Here is a 27,128-nt window from a genome sequence, read left to right as displayed (position 1 = left end):
CATGAACAACTCAGGAAACACGAAAATGCCAGTAAATCAAAACTTTACTCTTCTTCATGCTTTTCTTTCCTAAAAGCCTTGAAATTATCCTTGACTTTTTACTTTCCTTCTTATCCCACATCCGAAGATATCATCTGCTCTTCTTTTAAGATGTGTCCAGAATCTGACCACGTTTTCCCACTCCTAAAGCCATCACTTTCGTCCAAGCTGTCATTCACCATCTCTCCTACAGAGTAACAATGGTCTCTGAACTGGTCTGTCTTTTAAATACTTACACAAGTCTCTTTTCTACACAAAAGCTATACAAATGGTTCAAAATAGTATCAGATCACGTCACTCCTTTGCTCAGATCCCCCAAAGGTTTCCTGCTTACTCAGAGTAAAAAAAAAAAAAAAAAAGGAAAACCAGCTTATGTTATGTGCTCTGACCCCATTGCCTGCTCATCTCCTTCCTGCTTACTCTTCTCCAGCTATGCGAGCTTCTTTGCTGTTTCATAGACACGTCCAACACCCTCCCTCAAGATCTTCATGCCTAATCTTACTTTTGCTGGATAATTCTTCTACGTAACATCATGGCTTATTTCTTGCCTTTTTCAAGCTCTAATAAAATAGTAATAGTGTAGCAAGAATCCCTCTCTGATGAACACTTCTGAAAAAGTAACCAGTCTTATTATCACTGTCTCTTCCCACCTTTTTAAAATGCATACGATTTTAAATTTCATACCTGATATAATAAATGTTATTTTCCATTATGTTTTTCCCTACCAGACTGAAGTTTCATGGGAACTAACACCTCATTTTGTTGTCCGATGTATTCCTCTTGCCTGGTCCACATACTCAATACATTTTTTTGGTGAATAAATAACTACAGAATCAGCCTTAGGAACCAAATGTGGCAACTTCCCTCTCTCACCATCTTAACTTCAACCTTGGAATATTAAAGGCCCACTGACCATGTGATACAAAAATCTGTTTTAAGATATTACTAATCATTGACTTAATACTAAAAGGAGATACTAAAAAACTGAAATGTTTATTATCAATATTAAATGAATGCTATGATTGATAGATCAATCCTAGGTTATAGGGTCCTGCAGATACTGTGCTGCTTTTTATTAAAGAAGGTAGATGAGGAATTGAAAGCCCCAAGATGCAGAGGAGAAAAAAATATTAAACCAAGAGCTCCTAGTTTAATAGCTGCTTCATAAATATAAAATCTATTTTTACCTCATTAAAAATACCGATCAGCATTTACTGTAAAGTTACTGCTGAAGTGATTATACCCACTCATCTGCTGTTTTAGTTACAAGTGTGTTAATCTTATGAAAGCATTGTGGAAGTGTAAAGTGACATATAGCCAAATTATTCTGAAATGGTTTTATGTTTATATGACAGGCAAAAATATGTAGCTAGTCTGAATTCATATTTCTAGGGATACATGTTTTATTGCATTGTGGGCAAAATAGATAACTTTGGATTTTAAAAATCTGAGTAGAATGAATAATATTAAGTATGTACCAGAGGCATTACCTGGCTAGGCCAAAATTTGTGAAGATTGTGAATTACTCAAGTATGGAAGGTACTAACACATAACATTTCATTTTAGCCTTGCAATAGGCACTAGTAACCCCATTTTCCTTTTCAGATAAGATTCTCATTAAGAGAGGTAAGATGAACTATTCAAGGTCTCACAGCTAGTGTATTGCAGAATCGAGACTAAACTCAAGTCCTCCGACCACAAATTCTGTATTCTTTCTGCATGCCTCTTTCATCTTCTAACAATGGCTGTCAAGGATTAGATCAGGATTGCAAACTGCCAAGCCATGGTCTAGATTTGGCCCAAAGAGGCTATATTTTTTTTAATCTCACATTATACTTTTAATAAATTTATATTTGTTGCTATTTGTTTTTCAAATGAAGAAATTCCCCATAAAACATTTTTTTTTCCTTTACTTGAAAAATCCAGTAAGCAAGAAATGAAGCTAAAGTCAAGCCCCATAGATGTAGATGTGGTCTCTAGAGACTGACAGCATCCCTCGCCAGCCAGCTACATTTTTGGTGTGTATGTGCTCTGACCAGCTGATTGGCTATTATTACTGGACTTTTGAACTTTGACACCTGTGCATTATGAAAAATAGTCCAAATTGAGAGAGGTTCGAATTCTTCCTCTGAAAGTTGGACACAACAATACTGGGTAAAATTCAACCAACTTAAATTAACAGGGCAACACATGCCTAGAAAGAGATGTTCTAAGGAGGACATTTTTTCCCCAAAGAGCGACCCATTGATCCCTGCATCTGCAAAGCTCATTAAAGTGAAGATTTTTCTGGGCCCTGGTTGAGATGCATTTGACTAGATCTTGCAAAATAACATCTGACCTGGAGTTTCAGCCTTGAATTCCCTTTGAGTACAGCTACTTTCATATGAAACTGTGCTCCAAGGGGTTGCACTTATAATAGCGGGTAATAAGAATGATGTCCTTGCAATTGCACAGTTTGGTAACCCTGACTGACTCCCATATGGCTGGGTTTCCAGGAGGCCAGAAAATGGCTAGAATATGAAAGTAAAAACATTTCGCAGGAAAGCTCAAAAACCGAGACCTCAAGGTAGAAATGGAAGAGACGTTAAACTGAATAGGGTTTAACAGCCATTGACAGCAATTTCTCCTGTACACCATCAGGCCTGACTGCTCTCTTCTCAAGGTTAACATTTAGCATCACTTTAAAATATTGCCTGTGAAAGTAAATTCCCAAAACAACTTGGTCCCACAGGCAAACGTATTCTTCCTATGGAAGGAGTAGAAATATGTTCCAAGGTGATTAAGTGTTAATTCCCAAATGGATGGCCAGCCCCTCACCAGCAAGGAGGGAAGCTCCTCATCCTCCATGCCTCAGAAGTCCACGATGGGCCATGGCAGCTTTCAGGAACCAATGCTGAGCACTTTGCTATCTGTGTGGGAAGAGCTGTCACAGGGCCAGAGAGTAAGACGAAGGTCCCTTCATTCTCCTGAGATTCCGGCCTCTCAGTTTCTATTTGAAAAATAATGTAAATCAGAATTCCCAAAGTCAGGGACTGCTTATTTGCTAGTCATGGAATAAAGTCTGACCTTGCCTTTCATGTACAGGTGGGTTTTACCTTAGTAAGACTTGAAGGAAAAGTTGTAAAATAAGTAAGGCAGCCATTCACCACCTTCCACCCCTGTGGTGTTCTGTCAGTGTCAGCCCCACTAAAATATTGAACCCAATTTTTATCTTCAGCATTGTATTGAAATATTCAACAATAACAAGAACACAATTTGTTTGCCATGCAGGTAGTTAGAAACCAATCTTGTTCCACATTTGTAAGCACCATGAGGACATTTCCAAGGAATAAGACACATACAAAGACTGTCAGATGGTATTGTGTGAAACAAACAACTCCCAGCTGGAGTGAACATGCACTGCCCCCTTGTGGTCACAAGGAGCCACAGCTGTGTGTCCACAATAACAGCAGCACCCAGGGAGCCTTGAAAACAGGGATGAACAGGGAACATTTGGTATGATTGACAGCGCTAATTTACCAAGCTGTCGCCTACCCCCCACCCTGCTTACATGGCAATACGCAGTAACGCCCAGTAGCAAGCTTGTTTGACGAAGTGGAAATGTCAAAAGCATACATCTTTTTAGGCACAGACTATCTTCCATGTTACTAAATCTTTCATTTATTTATCGTAGAAACATACATATATCAAATGAATAATTACTGATTATGTATTATATGAAAAATATGTCTGGACACTGGGAATATCTATGAAAAAATAGACGCAATCTTTACCTGTGGTGTTTGTTACTTAGTGAGTGCAAGGATGTATGTTAATAACAATGGTGGGGCCAAGTTTACTGATTACGAAGAAGAGTGCCAAGTTCATATTTAACCCTTCCCATAGACATGGAAAATTGGGTGAGAAGGCATGCTATTATCACTACTACGGCATGCTGCCACCCTCAATCACAGACTGCGCTGGAAGGTCTCCAGAAGACCATGCAGACAAACACTATCAACCACAGTCGTGGCAGAATGGAGTTGTAATCACAAGTAGGAACTTTGGGTTTCAATGTCAGAATGAGCCACATGTGAGCGCTACCACCAGTGAAAAATCTTTCTGAGTCTCCATACCCTCCTCTGTTTACTGTATATTATAAAATTAATGTGTAGGTTTGTGGTGAACTTAAAAGAATCACTAAGTAAAGTGTCTGGCCAAGCAACTGGCAGACGTATTTCAGGTACTCAAGGGTGACAATCATTCAGAAGTAGAGATAGAAAGTTGTTGCATAAAGCTCTACTCCTTGTAACCCTGCTTTTCATTTTTATCTAGAGGGAAAACAAAATGTGATTTTCACACTGTTACAGAACAAATAGAACTGTGACTTTCGCTTCACATTGCGCTCTCTTGTTCTCTTGAAAGGTTTGGCACATTCCAAATCAGTGCATTTTTTTCTTCCTTTAGTACATCATGGGAGCATGTTTAGATGTCATGCTAGGTCATTTTGGAGGATTATGGGAGGGTACCTGCCATCCCAACATTGACACCATTGTTCAGGTAATTGACTCATGGTTGCTCAATAAACATTAGCATTTAATACTGTAAAACATTGCATCCTTAAATATTATAGGCAATAGTTATTACTAATTATTAACATAATTATTACTATTACTTTTGTGTAGGTTTAACTATAATGGGCCTTAGGCAACAAATGGTAACCCCAGAATCTATGGGCTTCAAAGCATGTCATGTCCAAATCATTTTGGACAGTGCCCTTGAGAAAGTGATTCCATACAAAGTCAGGACACAGAAGAAAAGTAAAATCTTCTAGGTCATGATGAGTGGCAGAGTCAAGGGACATCACAGATATGTAGCTAGCCGCACACTCCCTCTTATCTTTTAAGGTGAGAGATTTTGATGATGACAGAGAGACAAGATAACAAATCATGGAAACAGAGTTGAAAGGAGGCTGAGAATCGCCTAATCCATGCACCATTCCTCCACGGGCCAAGCAGAGAGCCTATATAGGAGTTTGGTGGCAGGGACATAATAAACCAAGGAGGAAGCAGCAATTCCCTGCCTTGAAAAAGTAGCTACTACTCAGAACCAGCCAATTGTTTTAATTCAGGAATGTTGACTTGGTTTTCCCAAATCTTCAGGTATTCCAAGAGAAGTCAAAACTCTGGAATTTATTTACAATCTCCCAATTTTTCAAAATATACTTTGTGTGCAGACCCAAGAAAGCAGGTTGAAGGGTAAGATCTAGCCAGCAGACCTCACAATTGTCACTCTTTCCTATTATGTCCCCACATTTTAAACTGAGAGACCAGCAGTTTATAGAGGAGAAGGAACTCAAAGGTCAAACGGTCAGTCAATAGTAAAGTTATAGGGGGACAGCTGATTTATTCCTTTACATATCGTTTTTCTTTCTCACATGTTACTATAACCAGCTCTTATGAGAAGTCATAATCACAATGATACAAGCAGAGAACATCTCATTTATGGTTGGCCTCTTCAGTTGTCCAGAAAGAAAGGGCCAATTTTAGCAAAAAATATTAATAAAAATAATTTTTTTTAAAAAGAAGAAAAAAATACAGCATTCTGCTTTGGATAAAACTGCAGCCCAGATGGATCAAAGACACTTAGAGAAAGGATATATTTAAGTGGGATTGTTATTATTTTTGCTTCTACAAGTAGTTTACATATGGAAAGAGTTATTCAGTCAATGCAATGAGATTTGGAACCATAATCGTCTTTAAAAAGGAGAAAGAAATTATGCAGGAGCTTAATCACCAATGTGAAATTCTCTCTGGGATCTACAAAGTTTGCCTTACAAATCCATTTTAAGAGCTAACTAGCCACTAACTTGGAAAAGTCACTTTGCCTCTATATTGCTCCTGGAGGGACTAATCCTCCCTATCTTGAACTCTAAACCATTAAATGTTTTCTAATGATTAAAACAAATATCTAGAAAACCTGGTACCAAGGACCAACAGAGAGCTCAATGCCTCAATGAAGGGACTTATGAAGTAAGTCTTGAATATTGGACTCTTTCTTTATTGCAGTCATGTGGCTGGCCCAGTTGAACAGAGCCTGACACTGCAGCTAGAAGGGAGGTGCCATGGAGTGAAGGGGATGACTTCAGTGTGTAAAATCTTATCCCCTCCCCATGTTTAAATATATTGTTTTAAGAAGTCTGTATCCTCAAATTTCTGAGTCCTGTGTCTCCAAACTCAGTCATGTAGTTGTATTTACGACAATGATTTTACACTCTGAGCACAGACACTTTCATTGTATGCCCTCATGCAACTGGGCAATAGAAAATTTGGGAGTCCTTGACTCTCAGAAGCAGAAACCTGAATAGAGAGATGATGGTGCAGGTGGGGAGCAGAGACACTGTCAGGCCTTGGGGCCAGCTCCACATTCAGCTCTTTGTCTCTGCAGCAGAAGCAGATGCTCCTGTGCTGGGGATCAGCCTCCTCCAACCGTGATCTCTCTCTGCTATCAAAGGGGCTTTGGTGACACAGATTCACACTGGTCACCTTTCACCCTACAACATGTTTCCAATTACTACAAGGAGGAAGGAAAAACAGAAATGACACTTTGAAGCTGGGGCAGAGGAAGGGGGAGAGAGAGAAGGATTAATTGCTTCCCAGCTGTCAGAACAGTAATTAAATTCAAGTTGTTGACTCGAGACCTGCTTCGATTATGTGAATCTCCAAATGCGTCCACATTGCTGCTGCCTTTCACTTTTGTGTTGAAAGCAGAGCAGCCTGAACAACACACAAACAGAGAGCGACACGTCCTTGGCCAGCATCCAGCTCCAAGCAGCTTCTTGGTACTGAGCAGGCTGGGGGTTCACTAACTTCCAGTCTTCCTCATGAGACAAAAACACTAGACTTGTATGTACATGCAGAACCACTTTCGGAGAGAATGAGACTTAAGCTTTAAAAAGCAGTTGTATAAGAGAGATGAACACACTACACACAGGCTCAGTGAGTTTAAACCATTCCGAGGCTTCATGATGCTGAATGGCAGATCTGGAATCCTTAGCTCCTGGGCTTGGAGCCCTGGATTCTAGCACAGATTGGCATTCACTCTGCCTTACTCTAAGCACAGTATATTTCTCCTCTAGACCTCAGATTAAACTCTTAGCCTACCCCTTATGGATGAATGAAATTAGCAAGAACCCTTTCCCACCCTTAATAGTCCTCTATTCTATAACCTTCCCTGTCTATATACTCTAGGCTTCTTCCTTAATAAAATTATAGCTACTGAATAAATCCTGGCCTCCAGATACCCAGGAAACGGAACACCAGCGGATGTAGGCAGAAAATAGCTACCTGCCTATTGTGAACTTTAGTGATCCTGGGGCTCCATTCATACCTGTTCCCTGATGCCTGGAATTTGTTTAGGTGGGAAAAGTGCTAATCCCTCAGAGTCAAACTTCAAGTGCAAAATCTCTAGGAACGAGAACTCAAAAGCCATCCTCCTTCAGGTGCAGATTACTGATGTCAGAGTCTTTCCTTTAGCAGGAGAAGCTTTTTGGAACTATCATACAATTCCTTGATGCCATGAATAGGGGTAAGAGGACAAAAGAAAAGGGTGACACGTGCATAGCTTGTCCCAGACCAGTTTTTCTTGGCAAGCCTTATTACCAAGATAAGATTTCATTTTTTTGTCCGCAAAAGAATAAGAATGTATACAAAGACTCGGACAGAACTTGGGCCTTTGTCTTCTTATCAGAAGACTAAAAATAATTCCTACACAGAACTATGCCAAGGATCTAAGATGATAAGGATGCAAAATACTTTCAAGTTTGCTATTGCAGTGTACAGTTAATGTTGAATAATTATAAGATTGAATTGAAAAATTAATGACATTCACAGAGGAATGACTACAGGTCAGGTGCTCTGATAAATCCTTTATGTGCTTTACCTCATTTAATTCCCATATCAGCGTCATGATGTAAATAGTATCTCTACCTCCCACACCATAAACCACTATTTTGAAGGCCGTAGTTTAGGAGAAGCTGTCATGTACTCAAGGAAAAAAACTTGGTAAATTACAAATCCAGAATTCAGAGAAGTCTGTCTTATTTCAGAAAGTACATTATTTTTTATTACTATTATTAAATCATAGCTGTGTACGTTAATGCAATCTTGGGGCATAATGTGCTGGTTTTATATACAATTTGAAATATTTTCATCAAACTGGTTAACATAGCCTTCATGGCATTTTCTTAGTTATTGTGTTGAGGCATTTATGTTCTACATTTAGTAAATTTCACATGTACCCTTGTAAGATCAGAAGGTGCATTCTTAACTAAACAAAAATCAAGTGAGCTCCCTGTCTAACCCTGTCATTGGACATGTCCAAGCAGAGACTGAAGAACCAAATATCATGAATGTGGAGCATACAATGTTTGTATGAGATGGGAATCAGGTTATGGAGACTTCTAAGGCTAATTCTGGAGAAAAGGCAAATTCTATAGACAGCAATTTAAATACCAGCCGAATCCCTAGTATTCCCTAATGGCTGAGCAGACCAGCAGTCAGAGGCTGAATCACATTCTCCGACATTAAAACTGTCCTTCTGTGAGAATTTACCTTTTAAAAAAGGTACATTTTAAAAAGGTAAATATGATTGCATACAAAAAGCTATACAATAAGTCTATATAACTTGACCAGTTCAGAGAGAAGTATACATCTGTGAAGCCATCACTACAATCTGTATCATAACTTATCTGTCATTCCCCAAACTTTGCTTCTCTCCTAAGTTTTTGTGCATGTCGTAAGAAGACTTATCACATTGGAGTTACACAATATAGCATTGTTAGCTACAGGCAGGACGCCGTACAGTAGCACTAATTTTACACAACAAACTTTGTACTTCTTAATTAAGACCTCCCCATTTCCCCATACTTCCAGCCTGGGCAACTGCCACTGTACTCTCTGCTGCATGAATTTGACTATTTTATATTCCTCATACAAATGTCATCACGTAGTATTTGTTCTGCGTCTGTCTTATTTTGCTTAGTATAATGTCCTCCAGGTCTATCCATGTTGTCACAAATAACAGGATTTCCTTTATAAGACTAAATAATATGCCATTGTATGTATGCACCACATTTTTTCTTTATCCATTCTACTGTCAGTGGACATTTAGGTGGCTTTCAGGTCTTGATTGTTGTGAATAATGCTGCAATAAACATGGGAATGCAGATATGTCTTCAAGATCTTGATTCTAATTCTTCTAGATATATTCCGAAACTGGTATTGCTAGGTCATGTAGTAGGTGGTTCTAGTTTTAATTTTTAAGGAACCTCAAAAATTTAAATAAAAAATAGTGGCTGTACTAATTTATATTCTTACCAACAGTATACAGGGTTGCCTTATCTCTACATCCTCACCAACATTTTTTCGTAACAGCCATCGTAATAGGTATGAGGTAAAATCTCATTGTAGTTTTGATTTGTATGTCCCTGATTATTGAGCATCTTTTCATATACCTGTTGTCCATTTGTACATCTCCTCTGGAGAAAGGTCTATTCAGTTCTTTGGTCCATTTTTTAATTGAGACCCTGTCAGGCCTTGGTTTTGTCCTGTGGGGTCGTGTTTCTTATATACGTGCAGTATTAACCCTTTACCGGATATATGTTTGTGAATACTTTCTCCCTCTTTAATTTTACTTCCTACCTACTTCTTTGGAAATTGCTTCATTACCTCCTTAGGTTTCAGAATATGTACGTTTTCCCTTCTAATCCTATTCCTCCTTGTCTAATCTTCTTTATTCGGCATACTCCACTGTGAACCGTGGTGGTCAATCCCCATACCCTCTCATTAGCCCAGTTTTCTTTTCCATGATCTGCAACAAAACATGACTAGTATTGCTTCCTTGGCTCTGTGCTATGGGCCCTGCATAGCTGCCACTAGCTAATGGGAACAAAAAGGCAATTAATCCACTCAGGTACCGTTACTGCTATGAAAAGAAAAAAATCTATTGTTCATATTTTTAGAAACTATCAGATTAACCTTTGTGAAAAAGGAAATTTGCCTATGAATAGAAAGATAACATCCTCATGCCTCTAGTTTGCACTCATGGCCTGATTTTAATCAGCAGTCATTTATCAAATACCGACTGCGTGTACAGTCCTGTGATTATAAAAGGTAAACTTTGAAAAAGTTAGGAAAGACTCATTTTTTTCTGATGTAGATGGAAAATAAACTATAAAGGGAATTTCAGATAATTAAAATTTTCCCTGTGATTCTAAAATTTTAAAAATAAATACATCTTTTTCATGTAAAATTCATATGATATATTAAACATTTTCTCATCTAACCGATAAGAGTATGCATGTAATTCCATAAAGCCCCTTCTTAACAACAGGAGTCCCGCACATCAATTACTGTGCTAGGCCATGACGCATTAATTCTCTTGGGGGCCATCACCCTTTTTGCCTTCACATTAAATGCCCCATGAAATACTACTGATTCCAGAAATCTTGAGATTTTTTTCTTACATATTTTTTTCTTTTTTTTTCTTTTATTTATTTATTTATTTATTTATTATTATTATTATTATTTTTATTGTTGGGGAATCATTGAGGGTACAATAAGCCAGTTACACTGATTGCAATTGTTATGTAAAGTCCCTCTTGCAATCATGTCTTGCCCCCATAAAGTGTGACACACACTAAGGCCCCACCCCTCCCTCCATCCCTCTATCTGCTTCCCCCCCCCATAACCTTAATTGTCATTAATTGTCCTCATATCAAGATTGAGTACATAGGATTCATGCTTCTCCATTCTTGTGATGCTTTACTAAGAATATTCTTACATATTTTTAACCTTCACCACCCACCCACCCACCCAACTCTGGCACACACTGTTTAGCCAAAGTCAGGAACTGCTTGAGTCCCTGCCTTCAGACACACATTCTGAATTACCACTGCTTATCTTCTAAGTTCTGAGAAAAAGTTATATCAGTTTACTTGCTAATATGATTCCCAGAAATTCCGCCCATAACCAGGTAGATCTATTTGAATGTAGGTCAGAAATATGACTTGCTTTAAGCAACAGAATGCCCTAGAGGTGGTGCTATACCAGTTCTGGTCCTGGCTCCTAGGACAGTTTCACTTATACTCTAAAAAGCCAACCTACGTGCTATAAAAACTCAGCACAGACCACTGAACAGTGAGAATTCAGGAGAAGGAAGAGGCCCTGGATGACGCCAGGCTATCCTGGACACTGCAGCCTCATCCTGAATCATGCAGCCACTTGAGGACCTCAGCCCACACCATGTCAAGCAGGACCAACCAGTTGAGGCCCAGTAAGCCCACAGATTCATGAAAAATTATTAATTTTTGTTAATTAAGCCACTAAGTTTTGGGGTAGTAAGAAATTTATTGGGGTTGTATACAATGAGAATAACATATCTCTGAATATGTATTGTTCATAGGATGAACCATGACTCCTATGAATGAAATATAGCAGACTTGGTAACGGTCAAAAAACTAATTTTCTTATCCTCCAACAGCTGATGTTGCTAGATGAATAGAGAAATATCAGAAAGGGGGAGAAAAGTCTATTCTCAAAAGGCATCTAGGGAAAAGATGCAAAGCAGAACTGACCATGATATGAGGCAAGATGGGAAGATGAAACTGGTTAACGAAGTCAAAAAGGTCATGGTAAGAACCAAGAATATAAAGTGGCAGAACGAATGGGTGGTAGGATGGCAAATAACAAAGATCTTAAGACGATTTACAAAATAGCCAAGCACTTTGCATCAATTGTAAACATGAATGGGATAATACGGTGAACTTACTGGAAGTTTATAATTTGGCCTAAAGAGTTTTATAAACTCTCTAAAAGCTAATAGATATTTGTAGAAGTAGGCAATAGTCAATTTGTTTATTTAATCAGTCTGTATTGACTGCCTGTTCTAGTCAATAAGATATGTGTCTGAGAGGTATAAAATAATCCAATAAGATATGTGTCTGAGAAAACACAGCCTACCAAACCTGTCTTCATAAAGACTGCATTCTATCTATGGGAGGTATAAAATAATCCAATAAGCAGCTAAATTATATTATAGGTTGGATAAGAACTAGGAGAAAAACAAAACAGAACTATGAGAGGTGATCAGAAGTGCTGTGAGAGAGCTGTAGTTTTAGATAAAGTGGTCAAGGTAGATCCCATTAGGGATGGCCAAGACCTGAGGGATCAGAGGGAATGAGCCCACTACGTAGAAACTGAGTGGGAGAGTAGAGTGTGCCTGGCCAAGGATAGCCACTGAAAAAGTAAAGAAGAGGAAGAAAGCCAGGCAGGTGTGACCATCAGGGAGGCCATTGTGGCTGGAGGGGAATAAGAGGGAAAGAGTAGGAGAGATCAGCTTAGTTAGTGTGGACAGCTCCGGGAGGCCTCAGGGCCATCCTAAGGATGTCGGCTTTTACTCATAATGAGGAAGACACCACTGAGGAGTGATATGAGCAGTTTTTTAAAAATACTATCCCAGCTACTACACGCTGGGAATCGACTATGGAAGAACAAGGATGAAGTGTCACCGTGGTGAACCCATTTGAGAGGTTACTTACTTTATCCAGAGGAGAACTGAATGTGATTTAAATCAGGGTAATACCTGTGTGTACACACAACTGATTAAAGTTTAAAAAGATTTTTGGAGAAGAACTAAGTAATTACTGAATCATAAATTTGACATTGAAATTTCTTTCTAATCCTGAGGTTCTGGGACCCTGGCTAGATACAAAAAAGTTGAATTTCTAGGGGATTCGATACCTGTGCTCACTTCAACGTTCTAGCTTTGCTTAGGCTGTATCCTGAAATTTTATGAGTGGAATTTAGATACTTTATTTTAAGATATCAATTTCTATTTAAATGTGAACCACTGTTCCCGGGACTTGAACTGGACAAATTGTTATCACTTATATATTTCTTTGAAGGAAGAAACTGTGAAAATAACGAGTGAATTGAGGTAAAAGGGGATTAGACTTACATTGCATATGCCCCAAGAGAAACACTCCCTTTTATGTAGAAGCTAAAGCAAAATGGATTATAAAAGAAAATACCATCACACAATGAACAAAATAGCCGTTGCTAGAAGAGAGGCATTTTATGAAGCAGGCTCTTCATCGACAGCAGTGACATAAAGGGAAGATAAAAAGCAGGATCGGTTTTAGAGGAAAAACTCCCTGTTCTGCTGGGTCTTCCTTCACAAGATTTCCAGGTCTGTAGTAAGTGCTGCTAAAATCACAAAATGCTTACAGTGAAAGGTGTGTGTTTGTATGGCGGGAGCATATATGTTTCATGTGTGCAAAGAGGCTGATAAAACAGCACAGTGAAGAGGAATAGTCTACTATTTTTAAGGAGACAAATAGCGAAGTACTTAAACCAGATTGAGGAATGAAGCAACATTTGGTGGAAACATCCTTTAGGATGAAGTAGACCTTAAGTCTAAGAAAGTAACAATGGGAAGAAGCATAATATTCCAAGTAAGGGGGACACCATATGCAAAGGTCTTGAGTTGAAAAAGAAGAAAGCTGGCTCTTGCAAAGAACTAAGAAAAGGTCACTGCTCTGTGAAGGAGAATGTGTCAGGATAAGGGCAAAGAAAAGCAGTAGAGGGAGCCTCATTCAGGAGTTAACACCTAGGCAAAGGTTATGGGAGCCTTAGAAAAGTTGGAAGAAAGAGACTACTAGAATTAGGTTTCTATATTAGCACGCTTTTGTGAGCAGAGAATCCACTTAAAATATTATATAGTAGCCTGGCAGAAAGATGATGATGATAGATAAATAGTGGAGTTTTTAAGTAAATATATTTAGGAGTACATAAAAATTAAAATAAGTAGAGTGTCCTAATTGATTACACATGGCAGAGAAGTACAGGAGGGAAGCTAAAATGACCAAGAGCTTCTATTTTTTTTTTCCTGTAGCAAATATACACCCTTTATCAAACTTTACTTAATCCATATTTATAAAAGAACATTTCAGATTTTAAAGATTAAGTAGTATACAGGAGAAAACACAGAACACTACTGGTCAGGAAGCATGGGTTCTTTTCTCAGTTCTGCCACTGGGGCTATGCAAACTTCCTCTCCCCAAATGGGCAAGAGGGCTCTTCCACAAAGTGCAAATCTACTGATCTTGGGAAAATAGGAGACTCCAGCTTGAACGTAGGAGCCTCACTGGTGCTCCAGACAGAAGGAACATTTCCCTCTGACGTCTGGCACTGATTCCATTCGGCAGAAGCAAAGTAGTTAATGAAAACTCCTCTTTCAAGAAGTGACATGTTCCGTGTTAGCTGTGAGAAGGAACGTTTACATAATGAAGAGTACTGGCATGGATCAAAGCCATCTGGAATAGCCTAATTCCCCTTTGGGCACCCTGTGACTGGGGAGTCCTTATGCGAGGAAAGCAGAGAGATGAATTCTGGTTACATGCACAGCCAAGGGGATTAGCGCATCGCACTAAAAAGGTTGAGATGAAATTTGGATTTTAGAGGATCTGTCAATATGATGATGCTGCATCATTACATGGGATAGAAGACCACCCAGAATCTATTTCATCCTACTTCTGCAATAAATGGCTTTCTATTTCAAGTGGTCCTCTCTGCCATTCATTCCATGGTTTAGTTGGTGCAGACTCACAAATAGCACCCCATTGCTCCAGCTCCTGCAAGTTGTTCTTGAGAGTTCTTAAATCTTGAAATATGCAAGGCCAAAGAAAAAGGGGGAAATCTTTCCTGGAGATATAGGGGCCCAGCTGAACCCCCCCCCAAAAAAAAACACATACACCACACGTTTTAGATTTCAATCTGGAAAGACATATTTCTAGGAGGAGCTAACTCACTTCTCTGACCACTCTGGCAGAGGAACTTCACACAGCCACTTTTGAATTGAGAATAGAGTCCAGGTTTCCTGACATGACTGTGTTCTTTCTACTGTGCTCTGCTTAAACTTTAGATTATAGGTGTCCTCAAACTTTTTAAACAGGGGGCCAATTCACTGTCCCTCAGACCAGTGGAGGGCCGGAGTATAGTTTAAAAAATAAAAAAACACTTATGAACAAATTCCTATGCACACTGCACATATCTTATTTTGACATAAAAAAATAAAACGGGAACAAATACAATCACACCGCCTCATGGCAGTTTGAGGACCCCTGCTTTAGAACATGGAAACTTCTGTTTAAAATGTAAGTAGAGTAACTAAGTGAGGAGATATTTTACCTGCTAATAGATCCAATCTAGAGGCAGAGGAGATAAGTGATGTTCACTATTTCATTATTGAGCCCTAAATTCAGTTCTGTCTCTTTATAATTATCAGAACTAATACAATGCTGTGATTTTTTTGTCCACCATGAGTTACATTTTGGTTACTTATAATACAAAAATATTTAATTAACACACAGACTTTTCTTACTCTGTTAACATCAACCTAGTTCATGGCTTTGCAAGCACGAGGCATTGAATAGTGAAGAAAGAATAGAGCAGGGTCTGGGCTGCCCCTTCCCTCCATCAGGAAGAATGGCCTAGGGTCTGGCTTCAAGTTCTTTCTACACTTCATCCAAACTCCCATGGCATATCAGAGGTGGCCTCAGAGTCACTGCAGAGGCAGAGAACATCTCCTATTATACTTTCTCGCATGGCTGCTGTGTGAAGTGACAAGATATTTGTGAATGAATTGGGGCAAATCTAAAGCCTGGTAGAAGCATATGGTATTATGATTATCTCAAAGTACAGGCTCTGGGCATAGCAATTTAGTTACATTGAGTTATGTAAAATAACCTGCCAATACAAAATAAATGTACATGTTTGGTACTGAACGAGGCAAAATAAAAGGTTAGCAGTCAAGTCAGTGTTAGTCATTAAAGATCAATCATTAGAGCATTTGTGGTACATTTTTCTATTTTACTAAAAATGTTCTACTTCTCCAGAACAAATCACATGACATTTTACAATTTTTTTCTTGGTCATTTAAAGTGTCATTCTACACTTTGGATAAAGTGTAGAAATTTCTCTAACTCTAGAAGTAAGACTAATGGACTGTGATTCCACAGACAAGAAACAAAAAAGTATACAAGAAATCTGCATTCTAAAGGCAAGTTCCTGACAAATTTTTATGTCAGGGAAGGTGACAAAAGTGACTGCTGGAAAACACAGCTATTTGCCAGCATCCCTAAGCATAGGCATGTCATCTGCATAATCTCTCGTATCTCCTGGCTTAGATCACTGCTCTCTACAGTCTGAATGCCTATACATCTTAGAGAAGAAACTCGACAACAGTCAAGTTATTTTAAGTCGGTCCCCTATTCATTTACATCCCCACCCCATGTTTTCTCTAAAAAGCCTTCAAGAAATAAATGTTTCCAGACCTCATAAGTTCGCTTCATTCTGGCAATATCAAAAAATAAATGCATGAAAAATAAAATAGCTTTTATCATAATTTTAATCATTATTGCTGCTAAAGCAAAATATCTGAATTGGTATTCAGTTTGTTAAACTTCTTATAAGTGTGAACCTCATCAAAGTTAACTTTTTATTCTATGGTAGCCACTGTTATTTTCATAATGAATCATGTATATAGTTGACAGATGATCAAACGCGATTGGATAGATGCTGTGAGTTGCCATCATGCTTGGGCTCTATGGAAAAAGATTCAACAGGAAGTGGCCTCTGTGAGGACAACAGGGACCAGCACGTGGCTTAGGGACAAGCCTGGTGCTCTCCATGGGTCTGGCCCACACGCTGCCTGATTGTCCAAGGGAAGGCAGGAGCTACGTCATGCACCTTCCTTTCTCACATACCATTTTTCACTTAGGAAGCTCAGGCCACTCTTTTTCAGTTCTTCAAACATGCCAAACCATTTCTCTTCCTGGGGACTTCTTTACTGTGTCCCGCAGGACTCTTTCTATAACTGGCTCTTTCTTACCTCTTAGATCTCAAATGTGGTGACAGTTTTCACTTGCCCACCCCTTAAAGCACATCCTCTTCCATTTTCCTCTAATTTGGAATCTTGTTTATTTACTTCATAGCACCTAAAATAATTTATAATTATTTATTGAAAATGTGACTAGTTTACTGCCTGTCGCTCCTTCTAGAATTCAGTAGCCACCAGGTACACGCAGCTCTTTATATTTAAATTAAAATTATACAAAATTACACTTCTAGTTCCTCAGTCACACTAGCCACACTGTAAGTCTCGATAGCCACAGATTGTTTGCAGGTACCACACCTGGCAACAGAGATGGAGCACATTTCCACGCGGTAGGAAGTTCCATGGGATGACACTGTGGTAGATTAGAAACTCCTAAAGGCACACATCACCATCCCTCATGTTCATTCATGTACTTTAGCACCCACAGGAAAGTACAGAACATAGTAAGTAGGTGCTCAAATGTTAAATACATCCATATAGAAATGAATAAAAGAAACAATACAAGGACAACTGAATGACTACTAGTGAGGAAAATTTTAAATTAAGACCAATAATTAAAATGGATAGTTGAGGTAGATTATTTGGAAGAATTTAAGCCCCAAGACTCAAAGTAAGTTTGCAATAAAACACTACACATGTAACTGTTAGTTGTTGGTGTACCTGTTACGCCACTAGACTATCGGCTTCCAGAGGGCGGGGACTTTCTCTGGTTCACTCTTACACTTCTAACACTGAAAACTGGGCCAGTCTATGGAGAGAAGATATAAACCATCTTGTCCCTTTACATATAATTATTTTCCCCTACAAAAATGAAGTAACTTCTAGAGATGTTTGCATCTATTGTGAAATATTCCGTCCACAACATTGTTTTCATAGTGCCTCTTCCCACTGTCACTTGCCGGGTCCTACTGTTTCGTATCTGTAGCTCTCTCCCTGGTGTTACATGTGACTACCTGATAGCCGCCTGGAAGCAGACAAGGGATCTCCTCAACTCCCAGGGCCTTTCCCCTCACTCCCCAGCCTCACTGGTCTCTCCTGGCCACAGTCTGTGCTCAGCCTCTTGTCTTTCTACCCCCACCAATTTCTGAGTACCCACTCTGAATCCTGAGAAATAGTTGCTTCCCCAATATAAGCATCTAATGGCTGCAAATGGATTAAAGTGTTTCCTCCCCAAAGGTGACACATGTGTGAATTCTTAACAGGATTTTCTGGAGTTGTTTTAATACTGAATAGATCCTACTCATCTCTCAAGGCTCAGCTTACATCCCTTCTTCATGAAATCCTCTCTTATTCTTGAAATTAAATTTGAACATGCTTTTGATTTTAGCCCAAGCACATATGAAGTCAGTCATTGATTCACAATCACAAGATGCCAAAGTACAATACTCCCTCACCCCCCTGCGAGAATGCAGTTTCTTTATTCCCTCATCTCTTATGGCAATTTATCTATTCCTCTCCTATGACATGCATAACTGTCTATCTTGTACTGTACTGATTTATATCCAGGCTTTATCACGATAAGACAGTGATTCATCTTTATATATCACCAGAGTTGTACAGAATAGGCATTCAATAAGCAATTTGCACATGAATGAGATGGAGGATCTCGTGCTTGGGTCATGGTTTAGATTTTAAATACAGGGTGCCCCTAAAGTCACCATACATGGGGAGAACAAGAAATTATAGCCAAAGTACCTTCATTTACAAAATATTCTATTAGAACATTTTATAAATAGGCAGTCAACATGTAGAGAACATTTTGTAAATATATGGTAATGGCCATTTTATAAATAAAGGTTCATTCAGCTATAATTTCCCAAGTGTATGGTGACTTTAGCGGCAACTTTTGGGACACCCTGTATTTCCCTAATAATTTTTGTGTGAAACCTGTGTCAGAGTAGAGAAGAGAAGAGGTCATCTGTCCCTATGAAGAGAAAACAACAACAATACACAGGGACTTGGTATAGCATAAGGTAAAAATGATTGAAAGCTACCCCACAACCTCAGTGTTTCCCCTGCTGACACATCCTCATAAGGCAATGGCTAGGGAGGGAGGAAAGGCCACATTCAGCAGCAGCAGCCCACTTTTTATTGTCTGATTAGATGACAAGTTGGAATAAAGATACTGTTAAGAATGTAAAGAACAAGCCATCAGAGTGGTACCATGAAAGCAAGACTCTGGTAAGACAGATAAGTCATCAAATACAGGCGATGGAACAGACCCTATTTTTCTTCTGGCATTTCTTTCCTCAGTATGATCAGCCACTTACGTCTTGCTCATAATGGCACTCCAAATTCCAGCATTTGGCACGCTAATCTTTGAGTTAAAGCATTTTATTTTTAAGGAGATTCTCATAAATTTAAAATTCTCTTAGAATGTTAACATTCCCAGGGTAATACATGAATGTGTGAGCATGATTTGGGGGGTCTATACAAGGCCCCATCACTATTTGTCAATGAGACCCTGGTGACTTCTGTTTCCTTATGTGCAAACTGCGTAATGGATACACATGTGAACACATGCAAATGCATTCAGACAGATGAACCTACGTACATATGTACACATGTACCTACTTATATGTAGATTTGGTACAACTTGTAATAGGTACTAGAAAAGTCTACAAAGTACCACTTCTTTTCATAGAAAATTAGAATGGCTAGGCAAATGATAAGAACTGATTTATGTTTTCTATTTTAGACAGGGGGAAAACATGACTAAAAGTGCTTATTTCATTTCCTAGGAGAAATGATATCCATTCCCATTTCCCTCCTGGCATAATTTTCCTGGGTGATCGCTATCACTTTCTCAATTCTGGATCATAATGTTCGAAGGGGATCACCCCTTTTCTCAACTCAAGGGTAAGCCTGTAATCCAGAATCAGGAATAAAGGCAAAACATTTGACGAGTGGAATGGTATAGAACGGATGTCAGCCACAGACAACCATAACAAGTGCAGAAGTAATGACTGAGTGATATCTTCCCCGCTCACAAGTAAGAAAAATAGGCTGTTCCTTCTGTTTTGGCTGCAGTGATTAGTTCAGAAATGGTCACAAGATATAAGCAGGGCTAAATCCTTCAGGAGACTTGTCAGCGAAAGCAAATTTCTCCCTCCTTGGAGGTTTGTTGAACTATGAGAGAGAAAAAATCATAAATTGGTTGAGGGTCACCCTGTAGAATCTGACAATAACACAAAAACAGAGAAAAGAGAAGCTAAAGATAAAGAGGTAAGACGTTCCTTCTAATATTGCTCAGAGTCCTGATCCAGCTATACCCAAAGCCAACCAGAATCAGCCCTGGACACGTGCGATAAACCTCTCCCTTTCTGCTAAAGCCAGTTTGACTTGTGTTTTTCTTGCCTGCAAATAGGTAAGTCCTGAAGAATAACCAACTTTACCTAGGAAAAATGAAACAAATTTAACAACGTCTTCTACCTTAAAATTTAAGTGTTCTTGCTATTGCACATGTGCTTCTCATTTGGTGAGAGGAAAAAGGCTCAGGTAATAGAGTAACTCATGGGAACTTCTCACAAATGTACATTAACCCTCGCCAGTCACCTACCCTTAGGGCAACCACAGTGAAGGGAGGCTAGGGGTTTGCATTAGAAGGAAAATAGAGTTGAAAATAAAAGCAAATTAATTTTGAGAGCACTCCCTTGAGTGATTAATTCATCCCTAGTTCTAAAACAACTCTACTGTCTTGTGTGGCCTTGTTACACTGAGACCAAGGACTGAATTATAGCACAGAGGACTCCAATTTAAAGCACTGCCTTATATTTCATAGAATAAATAACTAGTTTCTAAGCTAGTAACAATGAACAATGTAGTGGAGAAATTCCATCCTAAAAGTAAATGATTGACTTCACTGGGCCCCTAGAATAAAATTAATTTGTAGACTTGGAGGAAGTTAAGTGCATGACAATTATGCTTTTGAAGAGGGAAATTCATCAATGACTACCGGAGGGCCACTTTGTCTTCTTACAAGCAGAAATGACAGTATTCTCAAAAATACAGAACAAGGTACTAAGTCTGTCGGTTTCTGTGCAAATTTCACGTTCTTTGGAATGTTTACATAATTTTGCATGAATTCTAATAGTACAAGTTATTTTGTTATAGGTGCCAGGCATAATACAGGAAATGAAATATTGTTTTGAATATTACCTAGAAAAGAAGAGGAGGTTATAAGTATGGCTTGTAGACTCCATGCTGAAGGAAGGCTGAGGCAAACCTCTAGGCATGTCTGTGCCTAAAGCAGGATGGCAAACAGGCCGTCCTGAACATTTAGCAGTGACTGACTGGAACATCAAATTGAAAAGAACTGGGAAGCCTCCTCTGGGTACAGAGGGCAAGGATATTCTTACTGATGCAACTCATGAATCCTTTCTGACATAGCCCACTTACGACTAATAGAGGTCAGGAGTTTTATTTTTCAACTTATACAGCTTCTCATAAGTATTCACAAATAATAATTATATTGACATTTAGCCATTACTTTAGAAATAAAGAGCAATTAATTGGCTGATTTTGAGAAATAACCCTTAAGCTGTGATGGCTGTGTCTGGTACACTATACCTCCACTGACCTCTAAAGAGCTTTATCTCCCCCATTTCCCTCCATTTAAAACAAGTAAATGGGATTGATGGTAACTGATAACTTTCAGTGTTAGGGAGAGATACAGTTTCATTCTGGGAAAAGCTAAGTTACACAGACTTATGATTATTTGATAACAGTAACAATCTTGCTTCTTTTAAGTATTAACTGTTCATCCTTATTCTAATTATTTGACCTTTCTGACCTTCAGGTTTTTCACCTGTACCATGGAGAGAGACCTATTAACTGTCATAATACTACATTGTAATAATACATGTAAAAGTGTTTTGAAAATTGAAAAATACTATAAAAACATGAGTTAGTATGGGGAAAAAAATTCTGGAGCCTTGCTATATAAAGTTCTCAAACTTGCCACCATCTGTTTACATTGGCAGTGCTGCACAAATATCTCAGTAAAGGTTCATAACCTTGGTCTATCAGTGTCTCATGGCTCAGTTTGTGTTAACATGTGGTTGTGTCTTGCTAAGTGGCATTTATTAATTGTGTTGTGTGCTTTTGCATGCCGTCGTGAGAATGTCAGAGCTTAAACTACAGCAATGAACAAACATTCATAAATTTCTTGTTAACCTTGGCAAGAGTAGAAGTGAAATCAGGGACATGTTAGTCCAAATTTATGGGGATAATGCCATAAAGTAAGAAAACAGCAGAGTACAAATAAATTAAATATATTTATCAAATTGTGCTTCCAAATCATCAGCTGACTGTTAGAAGCATAGCCGAGCAAGTAAACATTGATAGAGAACAGTTAGGAAAAATTTAACTGAAAATCTTCTTGTAATAAAAGTACATTCAAAAATGGTTCTGAAGGAGTTCACCAATCAGCAAAAGCAAAGAGCTTACACAACACTGCGAGGTAAACAGATAATTGCTCACCTTATCTGGTCCCCCAATGACTTTTTCATTATCTGGAGATAAAGGAGATAGTGAAAGAAAGGCATTGGGATGACATTCAGGATAAGCGGAATATGACAACCGCTCCAACAGCTGTGCCAGAAAAAGAGTTCCAATGCCATGAAGGCTACGTTGAACAGTTTGATGAGAATATTTCAGATTGTATACGAAACCAGCACACTGTACCCCTTGATTGCACTAATGTACACAGCTATGATTTAACAATTAAATTTATTTTTTTTAGAGTAGACTAGGTGCTGGCACTGGTGCAGAGCTTCCTGAGGACCTCCAAGGGGGCCATAGTGATATTCAGCAACGAGGCATGTAACACTTTTTCTAGGATAAGTTCATGAACTCATTTTTCAGACCTCATGTATTGATTCATTTCATACCTTCAGCCTTATTATCCTGTTGAACGTTACCCAAATCACCTTGTAGGCCAGTGAGAACTCTCTTTATGCCCCCCCATTCTGACTTGAAAAATGTTATTCTGTTACTTGGAAGTCCAGGTCCCCTATTGGAATGGAGCCTTTTGAGGTTGTTGTTTCCTTTTTTTTTTTTCCCCATAGTAATATGTAGTCTTACTATTATTAAATCATAGCTGGGTACAATAATCCATTTCTGGGGTACAATATGCTGGTTTTATATACAATTTGAAATACTTATAACAAACTGGTTAATATAGCCTTAACTGCACTTTCTTAATTATTGTGTTAAGACCTTTATACTCTACACTTAGTAGATTTGACATGTACCCTTACAAAATGCACCATAGGTTGTTTTCTATCCATAAAGCTGATACTCTCTTCTTTGCTCATGCCCAGGCTTCACCCCCATTGACTCTATCCTTGGTTCTGAACTGTTTAAATCTCTATGCTCACTTCCCACTGAATTATCTGAACCATTTTGTAAGCTCTGTCCTCCTGTCTGAACCAGTATTTTGGCAGCCATCACTTTGTGACCTTCACACCTCTCTAAACCTTCCTTCTGTTCTAACTTTGTATTTCTCACTCCTTTTCCTCACTCATGTCTCCTTCTTCTCTCTCATATCTTTTTCTTATTTTTAAAAACCTACAAAGTTAAGATGATTAAATGAAATAATGTCTTTAAAGAAACCTATCAGGATTTTACGTGAGAAAATGAATACTCACAAAGGTCAATACAACTGCCCAAGGTCAGTTCAAAGCCCATACTCCTTCCAGCGTATCATGCTGTTTTATAAATCCCTCATCCATGTTGGAATGATCTTCATTGTAAACCTCACATTAAGAATGTGCCAGAATGGTCTATGATGAAAATTTGATCATCTGAGAAACAGTTACATCTTTATTGTAAGCACAAATTAAATATGAGTCAACATTTCTCAAGTTGATGATCAGCTTATCTATCCATAATATCTATAGAATTATATAGCAACCATGAAAATATGGATCAGTAATCTGGTCATATCATTCAATTAGGAAAAGAATAAGAATATTAAATATCTTCATTTTGCTCTTCATGGTTTAGAAATAAAGATGAAAGTCAAATTCTTATGGTTCTCATAGATTATGTCAGAGGTTTAGAGCAGAGATACTTAATTTTGTTCTAAAACCTTGGTCTAGGTTCGGCACCTGTAGTTCAGTGGTTAGGGCACCGGCCATGTACACTGGGGCTGGCAGGTTCGAACCTGGCCCGGGCCTGCTAACAATAATGACAACTGCAACAAAAAAATAGCCAAGCATTGTGGCAGACACCTGTAGTCCTAGCTTCTTGGGAGGCTGAGATGAGAAAATGGCTTAAGCCCAAGAGTTTGAGGCTGCTGTGAGCTATGATGCCATGGCACTCTACTGAGGGCAATACAGTGAGAACTTGTCTCAAAAAAAATTAATAATAATAAATAAATAAAATAAAACCTTGATCTAATAGATGATTACCTGGTTTAGAACTATAAAACGCAGAGTAGATTGGCTCTCAAAGTTTATTTTTCTACTCAGTCATTTGAGAAAAAAAGTAAAATTGAGATAAGAAAGGTCAAGTGACTTACTACAATCACTAAAGTAATTCTTCACAGAATGTCAGATTTGTAACAGAATGTAAATCAGAATATATGACTTCCTTTGTCAAGAATGTCTTGTTATAAAAAAAAAACAAACATCTGAACTAAATGTTAGTAGTATGATAATTGATTTAATTGGTTTACATTCTACTATGTTTCTCATGTAGTGTATTCCGGTAGCAAGGAGTTGTAACCAGCAGTCCATGGGCCACGAAGCTAGGATTGGTGATTACTTTCCAGATATCTAAATCTGTGCTGTTTCAGCTAAACTAAGGATTTCCTACAATGCTCCATTAAACAGTATTTCCCTAAGATGTAGGTAACAGGTGTTACACTTTTTAAAGTTTGGAAAACATCAGACATATTTAATGTTATTGACATTGAATTTCACAGTGATTTTACTTTGTTAATGTGCTCCATGACACTCAGAATGGAATAGACTGTACGTTACTCTCTGAACTTTATTAAACACTCATTAGCAAAATTGATCCACACTTAGACCAGATCGACCTGGCTGCCTTCCTGACTTACTACACAGCACGATGTCACAGTTAGAGAAATAACACTCCAATGCTCAAAATCTAAATAAGGAGGTTTTAAGTCTATATGTGTATTCCTTGAAATAAAATCCCAGGAAATAATGTATTGGTCAATATTCTGTTGCACATAACAGAATACCCCAAACTAGGTGATGTATTAAAAAAAGTAAAAGAAAAATTTCTTATAGTTATGGAGGCTGAGAAGTCTGCTGAGGTCTTCTTGGTGGAGGCCCTCTGCAAAGTCCTGCAGGGCATCTATGCTGAAGGGGCTGAGTGTGCCAATGTGCTAGCTTAGGTCTCTCTTTCCTGTTCTTATAAATCTTCTAGTTCCCTTCCTATGCTAACCCCTGAATCCATTAATAGATTATTCCATTCATAATCACCTCTTAATTGCCTCCTCTCTCCGTATCGCCACATTGGGGATTAAGTTTCAACATGAGTTTTGAAGAAGTCATCCAAAGTATAGAACATATATTCAAAACTCCTACCAATTTTCTTTTTAAATTTCTCTTTCCCCATGTATTGCATCTAAACCTCATCTCAACCATCATAGTAGAGCAGCCAGTTGCAATCCAAAACTGCAAAACCCTCTTCAAACTACCTCAAGCTGGCTTTTATCTTTCTCATCCACCCACCTTGTTTTCCCCCCATCTTCTGGAAGAAAACTCTGCTTCCAAACCAAATCCATCCAGCCTACCCGTGCTTACTTGTGTTAACTGTCTTTGCCGCTACCCCACTATTACAACAGAGCCCTGGAACATGTCAGGCAGTGAAGGCAGGAAACCCATGAACACTCACACGGTGTTAATTGTTTATTCTAACATGGTTTCCATTAATCTTTTACAGCCTTAATCTAGTGTTACTCTCATATTAATATTGCATACTTTTCAAGAGTTACTGGTTCAGATAAGCAATTTTTATTTATTTATTATTATTTTTATTAAATCATAGCTGTGTACATTAGTATGATCATGGGGCACCATACACTTGGTTCATAGACCGTTTGACACATTTTCATCTCACTAGTTAACATAGCTTTCGTGGCATTTTCTTAGTTATTTGGCTAAGACATTTACATTCCACATTTACTAGGATTCACATATACCCTTGTAAGATGCACCACAGGTGTAATCCCATTAATCCCCCTCCCTCCACCTACCTCCCCCTTCCCTCCCCTCCCTTTCCCCCTTCTCCCTATTCTTAGGTTGTATCTGGGTTATAGCTTTCATGTGAAGGTCCTAATAATAAGGGTGAGTACATTTGGTGAGAACCAAGAGATGAATCCAGCTAATTATCATTATTTAATCTTTGACAAGCCAATTAAAAACATTCCATGGGGAAAAGATTCCCTATTTAACAAATGGTGCTGGGTGAACTGGCTGGCAACCTGTAGAAGACTGAAACTGGACCTACACCTCTCACCATTAAGCAATTTTTTGAATGTAGGTGACCATGATCTATTGGAGGACATAGACTCCTGAGACTTATTCTCGGCTGATAACCTATTTTGTCGTGAAATACTCTGACTACAAGGAAGTTGATTTTAGGGGTCAGAGGCCCACCACCTAACTGGCATTCTGGATTAAATGCTTCCTCTCCAGGCAGGTTTCCACTCTACTTTAGCTTGTTCTAGAAAAGTGGTCTTAAAATAGCAGGAACCTCTATAACACATCAAGAGTTCACACAAACCCAGAGGCAAGATAAAAACGTCAGGAAAAAACAAACAAACAAAAATAAAAACAGATGAAACAAGTACAAACAGCTCTAGGTATTTTTCTCCGTTCATTTAGCAAAGGGTTGCTTCTTCTTAAGTCAACTGAGTGTCTACTTTATGACAGCCGCTTTGGCTGAGGATACACATAAACCAAAACACACCATCACAAGCCTTGAAGGGCTTTTATGCACCAGAATCTCTGCCCCAAAGGCACTTAGGGGGACAATATGGATGAACAGAGACATGGGGGCATTCAAACGACTTATCTTGAATTTGAGTATGTGTAAAAAAATCATTATCTGATTGCATATTTTCTCTTGAAGTGCAAAATTTGGTAGAGTTGAGAGAAATTATGGAAAGATGA

The 27,128-nt window shown here is 38.5% G+C and overlaps 1 long non-coding RNA gene across 2 annotated transcripts in view; it reads right to left on the bottom strand.

The window, feature by feature from the left end:
* Nucleotides 1-27,128, bottom strand: part of LOC128568948 (uncharacterized) — a 136,010-nt gene that overhangs the window by 61,801 nt on the left and 47,081 nt on the right. Inside the window, exon 1 of one of the 2 annotated variants that reach the window (XR_008375249.1) lies at nt 17,272-17,382. The exons of the other annotated variant lie outside the window; for it this stretch is intronic. This is a non-coding gene — a long non-coding RNA (uncharacterized LOC128568948). Of the gene's footprint in view, nt 1-17,271; nt 17,383-27,128 lie in introns of those variants that run through there. 2 annotated transcript variants of the gene reach the window in all.

This window comes from Nycticebus coucang, chromosome 17 (genome assembly GCF_027406575.1).
Source record: "Nycticebus coucang isolate mNycCou1 chromosome 17, mNycCou1.pri, whole genome shotgun sequence".
NCBI lineage: Eukaryota > Metazoa > Chordata > Mammalia > Primates > Lorisidae > Nycticebus > Nycticebus coucang.
The sequence above is the reverse complement of the archived record's forward strand: the minus strand, read 5'-3'. Positions and strand labels throughout refer to the sequence as shown.